At 32.6% G+C, this 19,924-nt stretch overlaps 1 long non-coding RNA gene across 3 annotated transcripts in view; it reads right to left on the bottom strand.

Annotated features, from left to right (window-relative positions):
• Positions 1 to 19,924, bottom strand: part of LOC119625198 (uncharacterized) — a 457,728-nt gene that overhangs the window by 48,800 nt on the left and 389,004 nt on the right. Inside the window, exon 4 of one of the 3 annotated variants that reach the window (XR_005241295.2) lies at positions 11,759 to 11,904. The exons of 1 other annotated variant lie outside the window; for it this stretch is intronic. This is a non-coding gene — a long non-coding RNA (uncharacterized lncRNA). Of the gene's footprint in view, positions 1 to 11,758; positions 11,905 to 16,924; positions 17,950 to 19,924 lie in introns of those variants that run through there. One more of the 3 variants, XR_005241296.2, reaches the window with a different exon arrangement.

Raw genomic sequence — 19,924 nt, 5'->3', positions numbered from 1 at the left:
AGTAACATCACAGAAATTCAAAGTATTATCAGTGGCAACTATGAACAACTATATGCCAATAAATAGAAAAATCTAGAGGAAGTTCATACATTTCTAGACACATGCAACCTACCAAGATTGAACCATGAAGAAATTCAAAATGTGAACAGAACAATAACAAGTAATGAGATTGAAGCCATAATAGAAAGTTTCCCAGTAAATAAAGACTTGATACCCAATGCCTTCACTGCTGAATTCTGCCAAACATTTAAAGAACTAATACCAATTCCATTTAAAATTTTCAAAAACATAAATAAATAAATAAAGGAGGGAATACCTCCAAATTCATTCTACAAGGTGAGCATTACCCTGATAACAAAATCAGACACATCAAAAAAATAAAACCACAGGCCAACACTTGCAATGGATATTGATTCAAAAATCCTCAAGAAAGTAATAGGAAACCGCATTCAACAACACATTAAAAAGTTCACTCATCATGGCCAAGTGAAGTTTATCCTAGGGATGCAAGGATGGTTCAACATATGCAAATCAATGAATGTGACACATCATATCAACAGAATAAAGGATAAAAACCATACAACCATTTACATTGATGCTGAAAAAGTGTTTGATAAAATTCAACATACATCATGATAAAAAATCCACAAAAAACTGGATATGGAAGTAACATAACTAAACATAATGAAAGCCATATAAAACAGACCCACAAATAATATCATACTGAATGGGGAAAAAGAAAAAAAAAAACTGAAAGCCTTTCCTCAAAGAAGTGGAACACAACAAGGATGCCCACTGTCATCACTGTTATTTAACATAAAACTGGTAGTTCTAGCTGGAGCAAAAAGACAAGAGAAAGAAACAAAGGCATCCAAATTGGAAATGAAGAAGTCAAATTATTATTTTTGCAGGTGACATGGTCTCATATTTGAAAAACCTATGAGCTCCATCAAAAAATATTCAGCAGTTTTTTAACTACTGAAAACTCAGTAAAACAAATTCATTATAGTTGTAGGACAAAAAAAATCAATGTACAAAAGTCAGTAGCATTTCTACATGTTAATAGTGAACAATCTAAAGAAGAAAGAAAAATGTAATCTCATTTATAATACCCGAAAATAAAACTAAATGTCTAGGAATTAACTTAACCAAATACATGAAAGATCTCTATAATGAAAACTATAAAATACTTATAAAAGAAATTATAGGGGACACAAAAAATGAAAAGATATTCCATGTTAATGGGCTGGAAGAATCAATATTGTTAAAATATCCATACTACCCAAAATAATCTGCAGGTATAATGCATTTCCTATCAATACTAATGACATTCTTTATAGACATAGAACTAATTCTAAAATCTAGCTGGAATGACAAAAGACCCCAAGTAGACAAAGCTACCCTACTCAAAAAGAATGAAACTGGAGGAATCACATTACCTGATTTCAAATTATACTACAGAGCAATAGCAACCAAAATTTCAGGTTATACTACAGAGCCATAGTACCATGCTGGCACATAGACCAATGGAACAGAATAGAGAAACAAATCTACACACCTATAGTGAACTCATTTTTGACAAAGTTGTCAAAATCATACATTGGGGAAGAGAAAGTCTCTTCAAGAAATGGTGCTGGGAATACTGAATATCCATAAGCAGAAGAATTAAAATATATCCCTGTCTCTTGCCACATACAAAAATCAAGTCAAATCAAAATATATTAAAGACTTAAACATCAGACCTCAAAGTATGAAACTACTACAAGAAAACATTGGGAAAACTTTTCAGGACATTGGTCTGGGCAAAAATTTATTGAGTAATATCCCATAAGCACAGGCAACCAAAGCAAAAACTGGACAAATAGGATCACCTCAAGTTAAAAAGCTTCTGCACAGCAAAGGAAAAAATCAAAAAAATGAAGAGACAAACCACAGAATTGGAGAAAATATTTACAAACTACCCATCTGACAAGGGATTAATAACTGGAATATATAAGGATCTCAAACAATTCTAAAGGAAAAAAAGCTTAATAATTCAATTAAAAGGGGGAAACTATTCAAATAGACAATTCTTGAAAGATACACAAATGGAAAACAGGTATATAAAAAGGTGCTCAGCATCACTGGTCATCAGAGAAATGTAAAACAAAACTACAATGAGTTATCCTCTTACCACAATTAAAATGGTTTTGATCCAAAATACAGGGAATAACAAATGCTGGAGAGGATGTGAAGACAAGAGTACCCTTATATACTGTAGGTGGAAATGTAAACTAGTACAACCACTATGGGGAACAGTTTGGAGGTTCCTCAAAAAAACCAGAAATAGAGTGACCATATGATCCAGAAATCCCACTGCTGGGCATATACCCAAAATGAAGGAAATTTTAATATATTGAGGAAATATCTGCACTTCCATGTTTGTTGCAGTGCTTTCCACAATAACCAAAGTTTGAAAGCAACCTAAGTGTCTACTAGCAGATGAATGGATAAAAATAATATGGTACTTATACCCAATGGCGTGCTATTTAGCCATAAAAATGAATGAGATCCCGTCATTTGTAACAACATGGATGAAACTGGAGATCGTTATGCTAAGTGAAATAAGCCAGGCACAGAAAGACAAACACTGCCTGCTTTCTCTTATTTGTGGGATCTAAGAATCAAAACAATTGAATTCATGGAGATAGAGAGTAGAAGGATGGTTATTAGAGGCTGGGAAGTGCAGTGCAAAGTTGGAAAAGAAGGTGGGGGTGGTTAATGAGTAAAAAAAATTAAAAAGAATAAATACAACCTAGTATTTGATAACACAACAGTGTGACTATAGTCAATAATAATTTAATCTTACATTTTAAAATAATGAAAAGAGTATAATTGGATTGTTTGTAACACAAAGGATAAATGCTTGAGGGGATGGATACCCCATTTTTCATGATGTGATTTTCCATGATGTGATTGCAAATAGATATATGAAAAAATACTCAACATTACTAGTCCTCAGAGACATGGAAATAATATCACAGCGAGATATCACCTTTCACATGTTAGAATGTCTATTTGGTAAGACAAAAGATAAGTGTTGGCAAACATATGGAGAAAAGGAAACCCTTGTACATTCTTGGTGGGAATGTACATTAGCATAGCCATTGTGAAACACACTATGGAAGTTCCTCAAAAATCCCAAAAGTGGAATTACTATACAATAATACAGTCCCACCTCTGGGTATATATTCAAAGAAACTGATATTAGTATGAAGGGATGTCTGCTCTCCTATGTTCACTGCAGCATTATTCACAATGACCAAAATATGGAAGCACACTAAGTCCCCATGACTTGGGTTACTTGGATAGATGAATAAAAAAAAGTATATATACACAATGGAAGACTATTGCACCTTTAAAAATAATGGAATTCTGTTTTTGTGACAACATGAATAAACCTAGAGGACGTTATGCCCCAGGGAGGTGTACACTTGCACCTGTGTTGTTTGTTGCCAGTGGGCCGCTTCTTGGGCCCACTGTTATTCCAAAACAAAATAAAAAATAGTATGAAGAATGGCATGGGTTTAACAATTTTGCAAGTCTCTTTAGTTCCTGTCTTGTTAGAGGATGGCTGGAAATATTTTTTCAACTTTTATTTTATATTCAGAGGGTACATGTGCAAATTTGTTTCAAGGGTATATTGCATGATACTGAGATTTGGGGTACAACAGAATCTGTCACTCAGGTTGTAAGCATAGTACTGAATAGGTAGTTTTCCAACCCTTCCCCTCTCCCTCCATCCCCCTATTTTTCCCATCTTATTTCCATGTGTTTCCAATATTTAGATTTCACTTATAAGTGAGAACATGTGGTATTTTTTTTTCTGATTCTATGTTAATTCAGTGAGGATAATGGTCTCCACCTACATCTATTTGCTGTAAAGAACATGATTTTGCTCTTTCTATGGCTGGGTAGTACTCCATGATGTACACGTAACACATTTCCTTTATCCAATTCACCATTGATAGGCAACTGGGTTGATTCTACATCTTCGCCATAGTGAATTGTGCTGCAGTGAATATGAGTACGTGTGTTTTTTTTTGGTAAAACAATTCATATTCATTTTTCTTTTTACCCAGTAATGAAATTGCAGGGTGAAAAGGTAATTCAACCCTTAATTCTTTGACAAATCTCCAAATTGCTTTCCGCAATGGCTAATTAACATTCCCACCAACAATGTAAAAGGGTTCCCTTTTCTCTGCAGCCTCAACATTTGTTATTTTTTGACTTTTTAATAACAATTCTAACTGGTGTGAGACGGTGTCTCATTGTGGTTTTTATTAGCATTTCTCTGATGATTATGATGATGAGCATTTTTCCTATGTTTCTTGGCCATTTATATTTCTATTTTTGAGAAGTTCATGTCCTTTGCCCACTTTTTAGTGGGCTATTTGTTTTCTGGTTGTTGATTTGTTTAAGTTCCTTAAAGATTCTGGACAGTAGACCTTTTCTGAATGCATAGTTTTTGAATATTTAATAATAAATTTAATATGTTTAACATGTAATGGAATGTTCAATTTTGCTTCTTTTTTCTCCATTTGTAGGAAGTTTTGACTTTAATAACTTGTCCAATTTATCTACATTACCAATTTTATTAGTACATATTTTAACTAGGAACTTTTGACTTTAAAAACTTGTCCACTTTATCTACATTACCAAGTTTATTAGTACAAATTTTAAACAATTTTGTTACATTTTCAACATATGTAAGATCTGTCATTATACATTAGAACCCATTTTATACTTGATTTTGTAATTTTTTTCTTTTTTATTAACAATCTTCCTGGGTATTTACAAATTTATTAATCTTTTCAAATAACCAATTATGTTTTGTCTATTTTCTTTATTGTATATTTGCTTGCTATTCCATTGATTTCTAGTTTTATCTTTCTTTCTTTTTTCTAAGTTTATCAATTTATTTCTATTTTGTCTTAGCTTTATGAGATGAACGTTTAGATTTTTAACCACCAGTCTGCCAAAAAATTTAGAGAAACATTTATTCATAATATTATTTAAAATCTCTATTTATTTATAATAGTTTTAGTTGTATAATTTTTATTAATTTTGACAAATATAATAAAATAACCATATTTTAGATTTTTAATCTTATATATAGTATGTTTTGTGTCATATTTTAGTACTTAATATTTTTAGCTCATCATTTGTATTTCTTCATTCTTTGAGCTTATTCCGCCATTTTTTTTGCAGAGTAATTAAGTTTCACATCAATGGAGTGGAAAAATTACTCTGTTTTAAGAAGAGGAGGAGCAGCTGAATGTTAGCTGAACAACATTCCAATCCATCACCTGGATTATTCTTTTAGTTTTTTATGAGCTACTACAATCTACAATTGATCATCTTTCTATTTGTATAGTTACTCTTTGACAATTTATTATTGAAATATATTCTATATATTAACATATTTATTACCTCTCTCTTTTAATATTTTTGAGGTTCTTTTTTCCCTCATTTTCATTTTAATGTTTTTGTTTTACAATGCATGTTATATCCTATAAACAGCAGAAAGCTGGAATTTTTTTCAATTCATAATCTTTTTTAATTGATAATTCAGCTTATTTAAATTTATGTGTTTACTCATATTTTGATACATTTCTAACAAAATATTAGTGACATCTATTTTATTTTTATATTTTCTTTTGTCTTTTTTATGCTTTATTATAATTAGATTTGTTTCATTTTTCTCCTCTCTGCATCTTTTTTGGTTTCATTTATATTTACTAAAGAAAGGGGAAAATCTCCTACTATTATAGTAGATGCAGTCTATTTATTCTTTTGTTGTTGTTGTTGTTGTTGTTGTTGTTGAGATGGAGTCTGAGTTTGTTGCCCAGGCTAGAGTGCAGTGGTGCGCAATTTTGGCTCACTGCAACCTCTGCCTCCGGTGTTCTACTGGTTCTCCTGCCTCAGCCTCCCAAGTAGCTGGGATTACAGGCATGCACCACGATGGCCGGCTAATTTTTGTATTTTTAGTAGAAAAGAGGTTTCACCATATTGGCTGGGCTGGTCTCAAACTCCTGACATCAGGTGATCTACCTGCCTCGCCCTCCCAAAGTGCTGGGATTGTAGGCATGAACCGCCATGCCAGACCTATTTATTCTTTTATTCTTATCTAACTATGTGTGTGTGGACTTGCTGCAATAACAATACATAATAAAAAGTCCCAAATTCAGTAATTAAACCACAGGAATGTATATATCACTTATATCTCTACTGGTTCTCCAGTGGCATTGGCTTATTGCATTGGGGCTCATTTGGAACCTATATTATTTATTATGCCCATTGTTTTAGTCACTTCCCTCTAAATGTGGGCAGGCTTGCTAACTAAAACTTTAAAAATAGCCAAGGTCTTTATCTTCATATTTAAACAATGCGGAGAAGTTGGAATGCTTTAAATCTCATCATCTGAAATGCCTATGTTTTTCGTACTATAGTGTTATTATTTTTGATTAATGTTAACCTATACATCATTATCACCGTATGCAGTCATGTTGTTTTTAGTATACCCACCTATTTATCAGTGATTTAACTTCCATTAAATTCCCTTGAAAGTGTCACTTTTTTATTGTTTGAAATTTTCTTCTCATCTCCATAATCAAAAGTTTACTTGTATGTAGAATTATAGTCATTTTTGTCTCAGCACATTGAAGGTATTCATCTCTCTTCTGACCTCTATTGACACTACTGAGAATTCTGATTTCCAATTTCTACTCTTTTTAAATGATCTTTTAAAATAATCTGTCTTTTTCAAAAATTTAATTCATACTTCTCTGAATATCATTCTCTCTTTATTCTCTGAACATCAAATAAGAACTATCTGCTGTTCATGGCGGTTAAATACTCTTTGTTGAAAATTACACTACGTGCACTACTGCCAAACTGTAGCCTATACATTCAGCTATATTTCTGTATCATTTTTTCTGTTGTTTTACAGGAAAGTAATTTCATGAATTTCCAAATCAGAGATAAAACCTGTCCTATTTTAGTGGCAAAAAGTGAGAAGCAGTGTGCATCTTCACTTAAAGGGTCATGTGAATCACCCTGTTGAATATTAAAAAAAAAAAAAGTCAACTATTTCATAAGTTTTTCTTTTATGATTCACTGATAAGTTCTGTCTTCTCTCTATCCTTTATCTAAAAAAATTACAATAGTCACAGTTCATTTTTAGATGTGTTAATTTTCAAATATTAATACTATCACAGTATTCTGGCTATATTAGTTTTCAATTAATTAGTAAAGACAGTTGAGTCACTGATATGTCTTATCTATCAACTACAAAGTAAGAAATTCCACTAAGTTACTTCTTGTGCTGGGCTTCATGCCACTGCCCTGGTCCAAGCAGGATATTATGACTATAAACAATTATAATACAGTAAATTGAAGAGCTATTTAGTTACATCTTTCAAAAGTGTATCAGAATCGACTTTTTCAAAGTGTATCAGAATCCAACGTGTTCAGAATCAAGAGAAAGTATATAATATTATATTGAGGGCAGTTAAAATTATTTTTAAGTCATATATTCATTTGTTTTAAAAGTTAAATGGTACAGAAATTATCCACTGATATATTTGTCTCCCCCTCTGCTCCTATAGACTTTAATCCCTTTTCAAACATAGCAAGTCACTTTTGTTATTTTTGAGTATCCTTTTAGTGTCTTCATGCAAGTGATATGCAAATACATAGCCTTATTTTTCCTTTTCTTACATAAAATATTGCATCCTGTACACATTGTTGTGAAGTTTTTTTCTTGTTGTTGTTTGTTTGCTTGTTTTTTAAATAATCCTGGAGATCTTTCCATATCACTTCACATGGAATTCTCCGATTAAGAATTCAAATCCCTAAGGAAATCTGATGAAATTTTCATCATGGGAATAGACAGAAAAATGCTTCCTAGAAAAGTCTAAAGTAAACTTGTTGAATAGAAAGTCTCAACAAAGTATAGGATATATAAAATAGTATATCATAAGTGCCATTGTATTTTAAATTTTAGTTTCTTAGTTCTTTTTGATATCTCAATTTAATTTAAAAAATAAAAAGAATTACTCTTTTCTTCTCACTTTGAGTTAGACTATCTGTAACTATAATTTCTGCCACTCTTTAAAAATCTTCCAAATGATCAATGATGCAAAGTTGACACATATATGATTGAAAGTTTACTTCAAAATATGTTTACAATACTTAAATTCTCACAGGGAACTAAATAGAGACATGCGGAGGAAAAATAAGCAATGACAAATCTCTTTTGGACCTTAAATATGTTGGTTTGTATTTAATATTGAAAAATAAAAAGACTGACTACAGAGAAAAATAGATCCCTAAAACAGCATGTAGTCAATCACAGGTGATTTCAGTTGTTCACTATCTTTCTTAGAGTATGGCTAAGGCAACATGTTATATTTTTTAAATGATATCCTTTAAATTTAAAATTCATTTATACTACATTTATCATTAGATTGCTTTACATTAGTTAAGCCCAACTTCTTTCTTTCCTCTATTTTCATAGTATCTATCTTGCTGTCAAGATGACATAAAAATCTTAGAGCAGCAAATATATTTATAAGTAATTCTCTGTAGTTAATTACTGTGAGAATAATAGGAAGGTAAAACAGTGTTGTGAAAACTCTTACTTTTCTTGGATTATTTTCTTTAAGGTTACCTTTGTGTCATTAAAATATAAACATTTTCATTTATTCAATATGTATTTACTGAACACTTGTATAATTAGACATTTTCTAAGAACAGCACATATAGCAGTGAATAAAATAGAAAAATTCCTTCCCTCATGGAATTTTCATATTGGGATGAAAATACAGGAAGAAAATCAGGAAGGGAAAGCAAGAGAAAATATATGTGGGCTGCTAAATAAAGTTAGGAAAGGTCTACTGAGGGACTGAGATTTGTGCAGAAAGTTGAAAGAAGCAAGCAGTATGTCATAGGGAGGTGTGAGGGAAGAAGCTTCAGGCATTGAAAAGATCTGCTGGAAAGGCTCATAACAGAAATGTTGCTTAGGTGAGTTGTAAGAATTGAGAGGTGGTTGTGGTAGGGAAAAAGTGGATGAGGAGGAGAATGTCAAAAAGTTGAGTTCAGAGTGACCATGTAGGACATTATTAATGATTAGAAGATCTTGTCTCTGAACGAACTGGGAGCTCCATTGGGTTTGTGAAAACGAATTACATGATATGCCTGTTTATATATGTATTTATCAAATTAACAGACAAAATTGTATATATGTATCATGTACAATGCAACATTTTGCAGTATATATACATTGTGAAACAGTAAAATCTAGCTAATTACCAAATGTGTTACCTCACATAATTACCAATTTTATGATGAGAAGACTTAATTAACATCTATTATGTTTGCATTTCTTGAGAATATAGTATTGTCATTAACTATAGTCACCATGCTGTATGATAGATCTATTGAACTTATTCCTCCTACTTAACTACAATTATATGTTCTGTAACCAACGTCTCCCCTTCCCCCACCTATCCTAACTACCTCAGACTCTGGTAACCACCATTCTACTCTGCTTCTATGGCATGAAACCTTTTAGATTCCACATATGAGTGAGGACATATGGTATTTGTCTTTCTGTGCCTGGGCTATTTCACTTAATGTTGTCACAAAAAGGAAAAATGAAATATTGTCATTTGTCTTATGTTTCTAAAGGGCCCTATAGCTGCTAGATGAGACTGGGAGAGAATCACAGAGATTGGTTGGGAAGAAATTATAGAGAAGATGGAGAACAATGTGAAACTGTGTGGTAGTGATGGAGCAGTGAAAAGTAATAGGTGTTGGATATATTTTGAAGAGAACATTTACAGTATTTGCTGATAAATTACATGGGGAGTGAGAAAGAAAGAGCCTGAGCACCTGTAAAGAACAAAGTTGTCATTTACTAAGATGTAAAATATTGTGAAAGAAATAGGTTCTTTTTGAAAAGAGTATTGGGAAATCATTTTGGGATGTATTAATTTTGTGATGCCTATTCAAGTGTTGAAAGAGGTTGAATATAAAGTCAGGTGGTCAGAGAAACTGCCAGAGTTTGTGATACGAATGTTCAGTTCTTCAGATCAGATTATAAATATTACTTCACACAAGACAGTCTCTTGTTTTTGTTTTTTACTTTCTCTACTAAAATTGCCATAGAATTTATTTAAAAATCCCTATCACTTCTATAGTTGATACTTTTATTTTGAGGTTAACTTATTGCCTTGCTGAATTTACACATGATTTTGAGTACTTCGAGGAGTGTTCAGGTTAAATTCTACTTTTATAGAAAGAGTGGAATATAAATGGGGAAGAATGAGAAAAAAATAAGAAACTAGATACAGGAAAATAGATGACAATTATACCTGAAGTTATCACAAATGCCTTTTACTTGAGATAGCACTCATTTATTCAATGCTTTCTGAGGACAGAAACTCTTCATTAAAAAAAAAAAAAAAAAAGTATTGTGAGCTTTTGTTGAGTGAAACAAAAGCTTTTATTCTTCACAGTGATATTCATAGCTATAGTTCTGGTTAAATTGACAATTCCATTCTTTTATTTTCTAATAAACATATTCAGTTGTTTCTATAAATGCATGAGAGATCATTATAATTTTTCAACTTTCTGAATGGGTTCCAAATCACAGCTGGAGATAGAAAAGGAAAGTACAACAAATAAAAATAGCTGGAAGGTTTGACAGGAGAAAGGGATGAAAACGAGATCAAAATTATTTCATTATTTGTATGTATTTAATAGGAAATATTTAAAACATTATTTAATAATGTTACTTATCAATTTTCCCAATAAATACTTAATCCAGCATCCCAATATATTTAGAGAATATTATGGTGATTATAATTAAATGAAGAGTATTAAAATCTTTCCCTAGAGTTAACAAGTATCGCCAATGATCTTGTGATATTCTAAATAAGCTATTTGTAACTGTCACACTGAATTGCAAAATATAAATTTAACATTAAAAGAAATAAATAAATAACCAAGACTCCAGTTTTGTTCTCTCATGAAACAAAATAAAATAAATAATATTCTAGAATTAAACTCTGACTTTTTATGTATACATGTACATAATTATTAGGAATTTCCTGAATCTCTACCACAGTCAGAAAAAATAATTTCAAATGGTATGTATTAATTTGCAAATAATAGCAATACTGAAATTTACAAATGCAGTAACTGTACTGAAATCCTGAAATATGTTAATATGATTTATAATATTAAAACATCTATACAGAAAAAGTTAAACCTGTTCTAAAAGGAAAAAAGGTACTACAGACATTTATGAAAAATATTTCTGTTTAAGACTGTGAAAATAAGCAACATGTTACTCACAAGAAAAACTCTTTTTATGAGTATCTAACATGTTAGGGATTTTAAAAATAATAATTACTTAAGATGAATGCAAAAATCACTGACATGATCTATCTAAGAAGAAACGTTCATTTTATCATAATTATTTTAAATTGTAATTTTGTATTTAATTGGGTAGTGTTTCTACCTTCTCCACTGTTAAACAAGCTGGTAAATGAATAGTGAATTCATGAAAGAACTGCCTGTCTCTCCCGAGAGTATATTCTTAAGGAATACAGTCAGCTGAATAGGTGAATTTCACCATAATAGCTGCAATGTGAAACCATTACATGTTGAGCAAGATGCTGTCTTTACCAAATCATTTTTATTACAGGGCTCAGATGAGACATCAAAACAACAACAACAGAAATGTTCATTTTCACAGGAGGCTGTGTTGGGAGGATTGCTTGAGACCAGAAGGTCAAGACTGTGATGAGCCCTGATCATGCCATTGCACACCAGCCTTCGCAACAGAGTGAGACCCTGTGTCAAAAAAGAAAAAAAAGGAGTGGGGAAAGGGGGAAGTGTTTACTCTTGTAAAACTACAAAACTTTTGATCACAAACCAAAAAAGATCTTGAAGATTAACTTCAAAAAATATAAAACGATTTTTGAAATTATTTTTATGAATATAAAGTACTTAAAATTATACTAAAATTCTCCTGTGACTTTATTTTTGGCCTGTACTAATTGCATTGAATGTTTATTGCCTGATTAATTATGCACATATTTTGTTTGATCATGTTCTAAAGTGTGATTTCATGCCTTGGTTGTTGATTCTATATTAGGATTATGTTTAATTAAAACCTAAAGAAAAAAAATACTAGTTCAAACATTATATAACATCTCAGCAACTTATGATTACATATAATCAAAGTTGATCACATACAGTAATAAAGTTCTACATCTTCAGGGTGACTTAATTTATATTCTAATAAAATAATAAATTTGAAGTCCACAATATAATTATTTTCTTTGGTTTCACCTCCCTCCATTTATTACATCCTTATCACTGACATGGTGGCTTTTCTTTGAGCATACTAATTATGCCTCCAGCAGCCAGCATGACCCTTGGTAGATCACCATAAAAGTTCATGGGCATTTTATAAACAGTCTTTGGCTGCTCATTTTTAATCACAAGAATTGATACATTGTGCTATTTGCCTGCCCACTTACCTGAATTCAAATAGCCTAGTACAGAACTCAAAGTACAGGCTCTCAAATGCAAATTACCTAGAATATGCAAATTACAATTTGTTTAAAAACGTGGGTGTTTGGTTAAGGACACTAAATCATTTCTCTATCCAAAGCTATTTTGCTTAATTACAAACTTGAAATGCACATAGAAAACAATCCTACTCCCAAATCACTCACGTCCAACATACACTTCTTTGGCATCCTCTTAATTAAATCTGCCTTATGAACATTAATTATGAGCTCTATAGAGATAGAACTGATTGAGAAAATTTAAAATATTTGCATATAAGCTGACCATTTAACATGAAAGTTATCTTTACAGAAAATAAATCCCAACTCCTAAGTAAATGTCACAAGGAAATTGTACAAATATTCTATTATGTGATGCATAGATTTAAAGTGAAAAATGAGCTGACCAGCCTATATAATCATATCTAGGTGACAACTAGCTTCAAGTTGAATTTATTATAAAAATACTTTTAAGCATTCACTAAATGTAATCTATTACTAACTTAAGAAAATGCTTTCATTAATTGCTATACAGCCATACCTCATTTTATTCCACTTCACTTTATTTTGCTTCATAGTCTTTTGCTTTTGTTTGTTTGCTTTTACAAATTGAAGTTTTGTGGAAACCTGCATCCAGCAAGTCTTTTGGTGTCATTTTCTTTAACAGCATGTGTGCACTTGTTATGTCACATTTTGGTAATTCCTGCAATATTTCAAATTTTTCATTATTGTTATTTCTATTATGGTGACTTGTGATCAGTGATCTTTGATGTTACCATTGTAGTTGTTTGGGGGCACTGCAAAATATGCCCATATAAAATAATGAACGTAATCAATGTATGTTTGTGTTCCCATGCTCAACCAACTGGCTCTTCCCACGGCTTCTCCCCTTCCTCAGGCTTTCCCATTCCTGAGATACAACAATATTGAAATTAGGCCAATTAATAAACCTACAATGATCTCTAAAGTATCAGGTGAAAGGAAGAGTTGCATATCTCTCACTTTAAAACAAAGGCTACAAATAATTAAGCTTAGTAAGGAAGGCATGTTAAAAACTGTGATGAGTCACAAACAAGGCTTTTCATGCCAAATAGCCAAGTTTGAATGCAAAGGAAAAGTTGTTGAAAGAAATGAAAAGTTCCACTCAGTCAAACACTTGAGTAATAAGAAAACCAAACAACCTCATTGGTGGTATGGAGAAAGATTTACTGGTCTTGATAGAAAATACGACCAGCCACAAAATTTTTCTAAGCCAAAATCTGACCTAAAGAAGGCCCTAACTCTAATTGCCTTCAACTTTATGAAGGCTAAGAGGTGAGAAAGCTGCACAAGAAAAGTTAGAAGCTAGCAGATTTGTTTCATGAGGTTTTAGGAAAGATGCTATCTCCATAACATAAAGTGTAAGGTGAAGAATCGCATGCTAATGGAAAAGTTGCAGCAAGTTATCTAGAAGTTCTAGCTAAGATCATTGATGAAGGCGGCTACACTAAACAATAGATTTTCACTGTAGACAAAATAGCCTTCTATTGGAAGTAGATGCCATCTAGGACTTTCATAGCTGGAGAGAAGTCAATGCCTGGCTTCAAAGCTTCAAGGGACATGATGACTCTTGTTAGGGGTTAATGTAGTTGGTCACTTTAATTTGAAGCCAATGTTCATTGACCATTCACAAAATCCCAGGATACTGAAGGATTATGATAAATCGACTCCGCCTGTACTCTATAAATGAAACAACAAAGCCTGGATCACAGCACATATGTTGACAGCATGGCTTACTGAATATTTTAAACTCACTGTTGAGACTTAATGCTGAGAAAAAAGCATTTATTTCAAGATATTATTGCTCATTGACAATGTACCTGTCAACCAAGAGCTCTGATGAAAATGTACATAGAGATTAATATTTTCTTTTTTATTTATTTATTTATTATTTTTATTATTATACTTTGAGTTCTAGGGTACATGTGCATAACGTGCAGGTTTGTTACATATGTATACTTGTGCCATGTTGGTGTGCTGCACCCATCAACTCGTCAGCACCCATCAACTCATCATTTACATCAGGTATAACTCCCAATGCAATCCCTCCCTCCTCCCCCCTCCCCATGATAGGCCCCGGTGTGTGATGTTCCCCTTCCCGAGTCCAAGTGATCTCATTGTTCAGTTCCCACCTATGAGTGAGAACATGCGGTGTTTGGTTTTCTGTTCTTGTGATAGTTTGCTAAGAATGATGGTTTCCAGCTGCATCCATGTCCCTACAAAGGACACTAACTCATCCTTTTTTATGGCTGCATAGTATTCCATGGTGTATATGTGCCACATTTTCTTAATCCAGTCTGTCACTGATGGACATTTGGGTTGATTCCAAGTCTTTGCTATTGTGAATAGTGCCGCAATAAACATACGTGTGCACATGTCTTTATAGCAGCATGATTTATAATCCTTTGGGTATATACCCAGTAATGGGATGGCTGGGTCATATGGTACATCTAGTTCTAGATCCTTGAGGAATCGCCATACTGTTTTCCATAATGGTTGAACTAGTTTACAATCCCACCAACAGTGTAAAAGTGTTCCTATTTCTCCACATCCTCTCCAGCACCTGTTGTTTCCTGACTTTTTAATGATCGCCATTCTAACTGGTGTGAGATGAAAACCACTGCTCAGTGAAATAAAAGAGGATGCAAACAAATGGAAGAACATACCATGCTCATGGATAGGAAGAATCAATATCGTGAAAATGACCATACTGCCCAAGGTTATTTATAGATTCAATGCCATCTCCATCAAGCTACCAATGAGTTTCTTCACAGAATTGGAAAAAACTGCTTTAAAGTTCATATGGAACCAAAAAAGAGCCCGCATCTCCAAGACAATCCTAAGTCAAAAGAACAAAGTTGGAGGCATCACGCTACCTGACTTCAAACTATACTACAAGGCTACAGTAACCAAAACAGCATGGTACTGGTACCAAAACAGAGATATAGACCAATGGAACAGAACAGAGTCCTCAGAAATAATACTACACATCTTCAGCCATCTGATCTTTGACAAACCTGAGAGAAACAAGAAATGGGGGAAGGATTCCCTATTTAATAAATGGTGCTGGGAAAATTGGCTAGCCATAAGTAGAAAGCTGAAACTGGATCCTTTCCTTACTCCTTATACGAAAATTAATTCAAGATGGATTAGAGACTTAAATGTTAGACCTAATACCATAAAAATCCTAGAGGAAAACCTAGGTAGTACCATTCAGGACATAGGCATGGGCAAAGACTTCATGTCTAAAACCCCAAAAGCAACGGCAGCAAAAGCCAAAATTGACAAATGGGATCTCATTAAACTAAAGAGCTTCTGCACAGCAAAAGAAACTACCATCAGAGTGAACAGGCAACCTACAGAATGGGAGAAAATTTTTGCAATCTACTCATCTGACAAAGGACTAATATCCAGAACCTACAAAGAACTCAAACAAATTTACAAGAAAAAAACTAACAACCCTATCAAAAAGTGGGCAAAGGATATGAACAGACATTTCTCAAAAGAAGACATTCATACAGCCAACAGACACATGAAAAAATGCTCATCATCACTGGCCATCAGAGAAATGCAAATCAAAACCACAATGAGATCAATATTTTCATTCTGCTAACAAACACCCATTCTGTAGCCCATGGATAAAGGAGTCATTTTAACTTTCTTGCCTTATTAGTTAAGAAACATAATTTTTAAGGCAATAGCTGCCATAGATAGTGATTCCTCTGATGGATCTTGGCAAAGCAAATTGAAATTACTCTGGAAAGATTTCACTATTCAAGATGCCATTAAGAACATTCATGATCCACGAGAAAGTGTCCAAACATCGAATATTTGGTCATAACTTATTAGATTCTAAAATATTTAGTTCCACATACATGGAATTTTTACACCACAATTTGTCGTTTTTAATATCGCTTCTTTCTGATATTTGTAGTTTAAAAAATGTTGTTCGCATACACTGGTATATCGAAGTAAATGTTCAAATTCTAACTTATTTAATAGAGTGAGTACTCTAAAATCCTTCTTTTTGCATGTTGTTTTCAAGTTAGCATACTTCTGGTGAATTTCTCAGGGAACATGCAATATCAAATAAGAACTAAACTTTTATTTACCAAATTAAAAGTTGACCACAACTCAACCCCCAAAAATATAAGCCTAGGAATTTGTCTTTTGAAATATATTCTAAAGAAAATCCTTAATATACAAGAAGCTATGTTTCCCTTTCTTCCTAACACAAATGACTACTGTATTTCTGCTAAAGTGATAGCGACACAGATAAAGCAAAATGGTGAGAGGATGTATCAGGTAACAAAGAGGTACATGTAACAGCAAGTTAACACAGAAAGATATTTAACAATAGCCCTTTCCCTCCTGAATTAAATGAACCCATGGGTCAATGTATGGGCAGAAAAAGCAGATTTTGTCCTTCAGAAGGCAAATTAAAAAATAAGAAAAAAATAAATAAAAGCTCCATCAAGGTGAATTGCCGTGAGCTGGACTGAAGTGTGGAAGGTGTCTCGTGGCCAAAAATGGTCTGGTGCAATGACAGCCAGGTATGAGAAGGAAGAGTCGAGGTGTAGGGCTAGAGGTGTATGAGCACAGGCTTGAGGGTTTCCTTTCAGCATATACCATAATGCCCCCATCCCCAAACCCAAAACACATTCTCCATGATCCTTAGCGTGACATCATTCTGCGAGTCCTACTCTGGGGTGTGTGGTGCATGTGAGAGAGAGTGTGGTAAAGGTGATTGCCTGGCTCTAGCACACTCATGAGAGACCACCTCTGGGTGGAACAGGTGAGAAGAGGGACACTGAATTATCTGCTCAACTCCTCAAGGCTTAGGGGAAGAGAGACAAATGTTACCATCCCTGGGACTTATGAGTTAAGCTACAGGGCCTCGGTATGTTTCTCACCTATTTATTAAAAAGAGCAATGTAGTTTACAAATGATTGTTGATCTATGGATTTTATTTTATTCTTATTTTATTTTATTTTAATTTTTTTGAGACGGAGTCTTGCTCTGTCACCCAGGCTACAGTGCAGTGGCACAATCTCAGCTCACTGCCAGCTCTGCCTCCCGGGTTCATGCCATTCTCCTGCCTCAGCCTCCCAAGTAGCTGGGACTACAGGCGCCTGTCACCATGCCCAGCTAATTTTTTGAATTTTTAGTAGAGACGGGGTTTCCCTATGTTAGTCAGGGTGGTCTCCATCTCCTGACATGATCCACCCGCCTCGGCCTCCCAAAGTCCTGAGATTACAGGCGTGAACCACCGCACCCGGCCGATCTATGGATTTAAAAAAATAAAATTGAAATTGTTGGGGATAGTTAATATATATTAATAATATATATATTTAAAACATTTATTTTAATAGTTAAATAAAAGCTACATAAATATGCTTTGAAAAGATTTAGCCAAAGGGTAAAGATATATAGAAAAATTTTTCCTGCCCTGTCCTCAGTCTCCATTTTCATTTTCTTTCTCAGCAATAACCACTGTGAACATTTTAAGATGTCTTATTTCCTTTATATATTTTTAGAAACATACATTTGCATTTATGCCACCATATATTTACACACATATGTTTTCATATATACATATAGATAGGCAGATAGATGGATAGATTTCTACATACATCATTTAATATATCAAAGCATATATGTTCATGTATATCTATGTATTTAAAAATATATGTATTATTCTATGTGTTTTTTTGCACTTGACATTTTTTCTTTATACTCTCTTAAAAATTTTTATGCGTTAATGCATGTATATCTACCTACTCGTTATTTTCAAATGATTCTAGTAATTTGAGGGGTAAATGAATTGTGATGAATTTAATCAATTATTTGTTGATGATGAATTCGGGATTTTTCCAATCATTCAATATTACAAACAATGCTTCAGTGATCATATTTGAACATGTGTGATTATTCTGGTAGTATAGATTCCTGGAAATGGAAGCACAAAGTAAAATCCCTTCATGTTTATATTTTGTTTTTCATAAGAGCTTTACAGTTGAATTACTCATCAATATACTTAATATTTTACATTTTGAAAAACAATAAGGAATTCTGTATCTGTATTTTAATTTGTATGCCATCGTTATGAGTACGGTTAGGAATTATCTTTTATTTTATATCTTTATTTATTTATAAATTATTAATACCCTTTGCTCATATTGATTTGTAGAAGCATTTCTTTGTGGTTCTGACTACTAATATCCTTTTGGTTATAAATATTACTATATTTTCTCTCAACCCAATAAGATTAAATAAACAAGTGTAATTGTTACTTTTTCCCCAGATTCCCATGTATTAATATCATCAGATCTATGGGCAGGTAATAGTCTTGACATAGCTCTCATGCTTTATGGGGATAAATCAAAATTGTACAATATGTGAGAGGGATTCTGAATAAAATCCTAGAGATAATAGTGGGGCTCTATTAACTTAAGAATTGACTTTAAAAGTTCAGGACAAATAAAGAGCACTTACACTATTCAGATTAAGAAATTATGGTTTCTGTAGAGCCAAATTATCATGACATATTTTTCTAGCACAGATTCATCTTCTCTATTGTTTCAAATGTTTAGCCTAATATTTATCCTAAATATCCTCTTCTAATTATATTATTTCCCCTTGTTTCCATTGTCTTTTCTCAGTGTCAGTGTTTCTCATTTGCTTTTCCATAATTTTTTTAGAATTTCAAGATATATTTGATATATTTATCTTTACAAATAACCAGCTATTTTTGCATTTAGTATTTCATATATTTACATATTTTTATTTTATTATTATCTATCCTTTCTTTTATTTTTGTCCATTTATTATCAATTGTTAAAGGAAATTGCGATGCTATGCACTTAATGCTATGATATTTTCTTCTGCAATTTTTTTTATTCGTATACATGTTGGTATGTATTATGCTGTGTTTTTATCATTCCTTTCTTAATAGTTCTGAGTTTAGTTTTGATTTCTTCATTTATTTCATAGTTATTTAGAAGGGTTTTTCAAAACTTTTATGTTTCCATTTGGATTGGTTTGTTTTTTGCTTGTGCTTTTTATTCTACAAAAATGTCACACTTCTGACAACAAATAGTAGAAAAAGTAAATATTTATATTAGAAATACAAATATAAATTATATAATAGGGAATGCAAAACAAAATAAGAAAACTTACCATTCTAAAGCTCAACAAAATTGCTATGATTGAGTTTCAAATGTATCTTGTTTCCTGGCAGTCATGGCCAAAAGGGAAAC

This window comes from Chlorocebus sabaeus, chromosome 13 (genome assembly GCF_047675955.1).
Source record: "Chlorocebus sabaeus isolate Y175 chromosome 13, mChlSab1.0.hap1, whole genome shotgun sequence".
In the NCBI taxonomy this organism is placed as follows: Eukaryota; Metazoa; Chordata; class Mammalia; order Primates; family Cercopithecidae; genus Chlorocebus; species Chlorocebus sabaeus.
The sequence above is the reverse complement of the archived record's forward strand: the minus strand, read 5'-3'. Positions and strand labels throughout refer to the sequence as shown.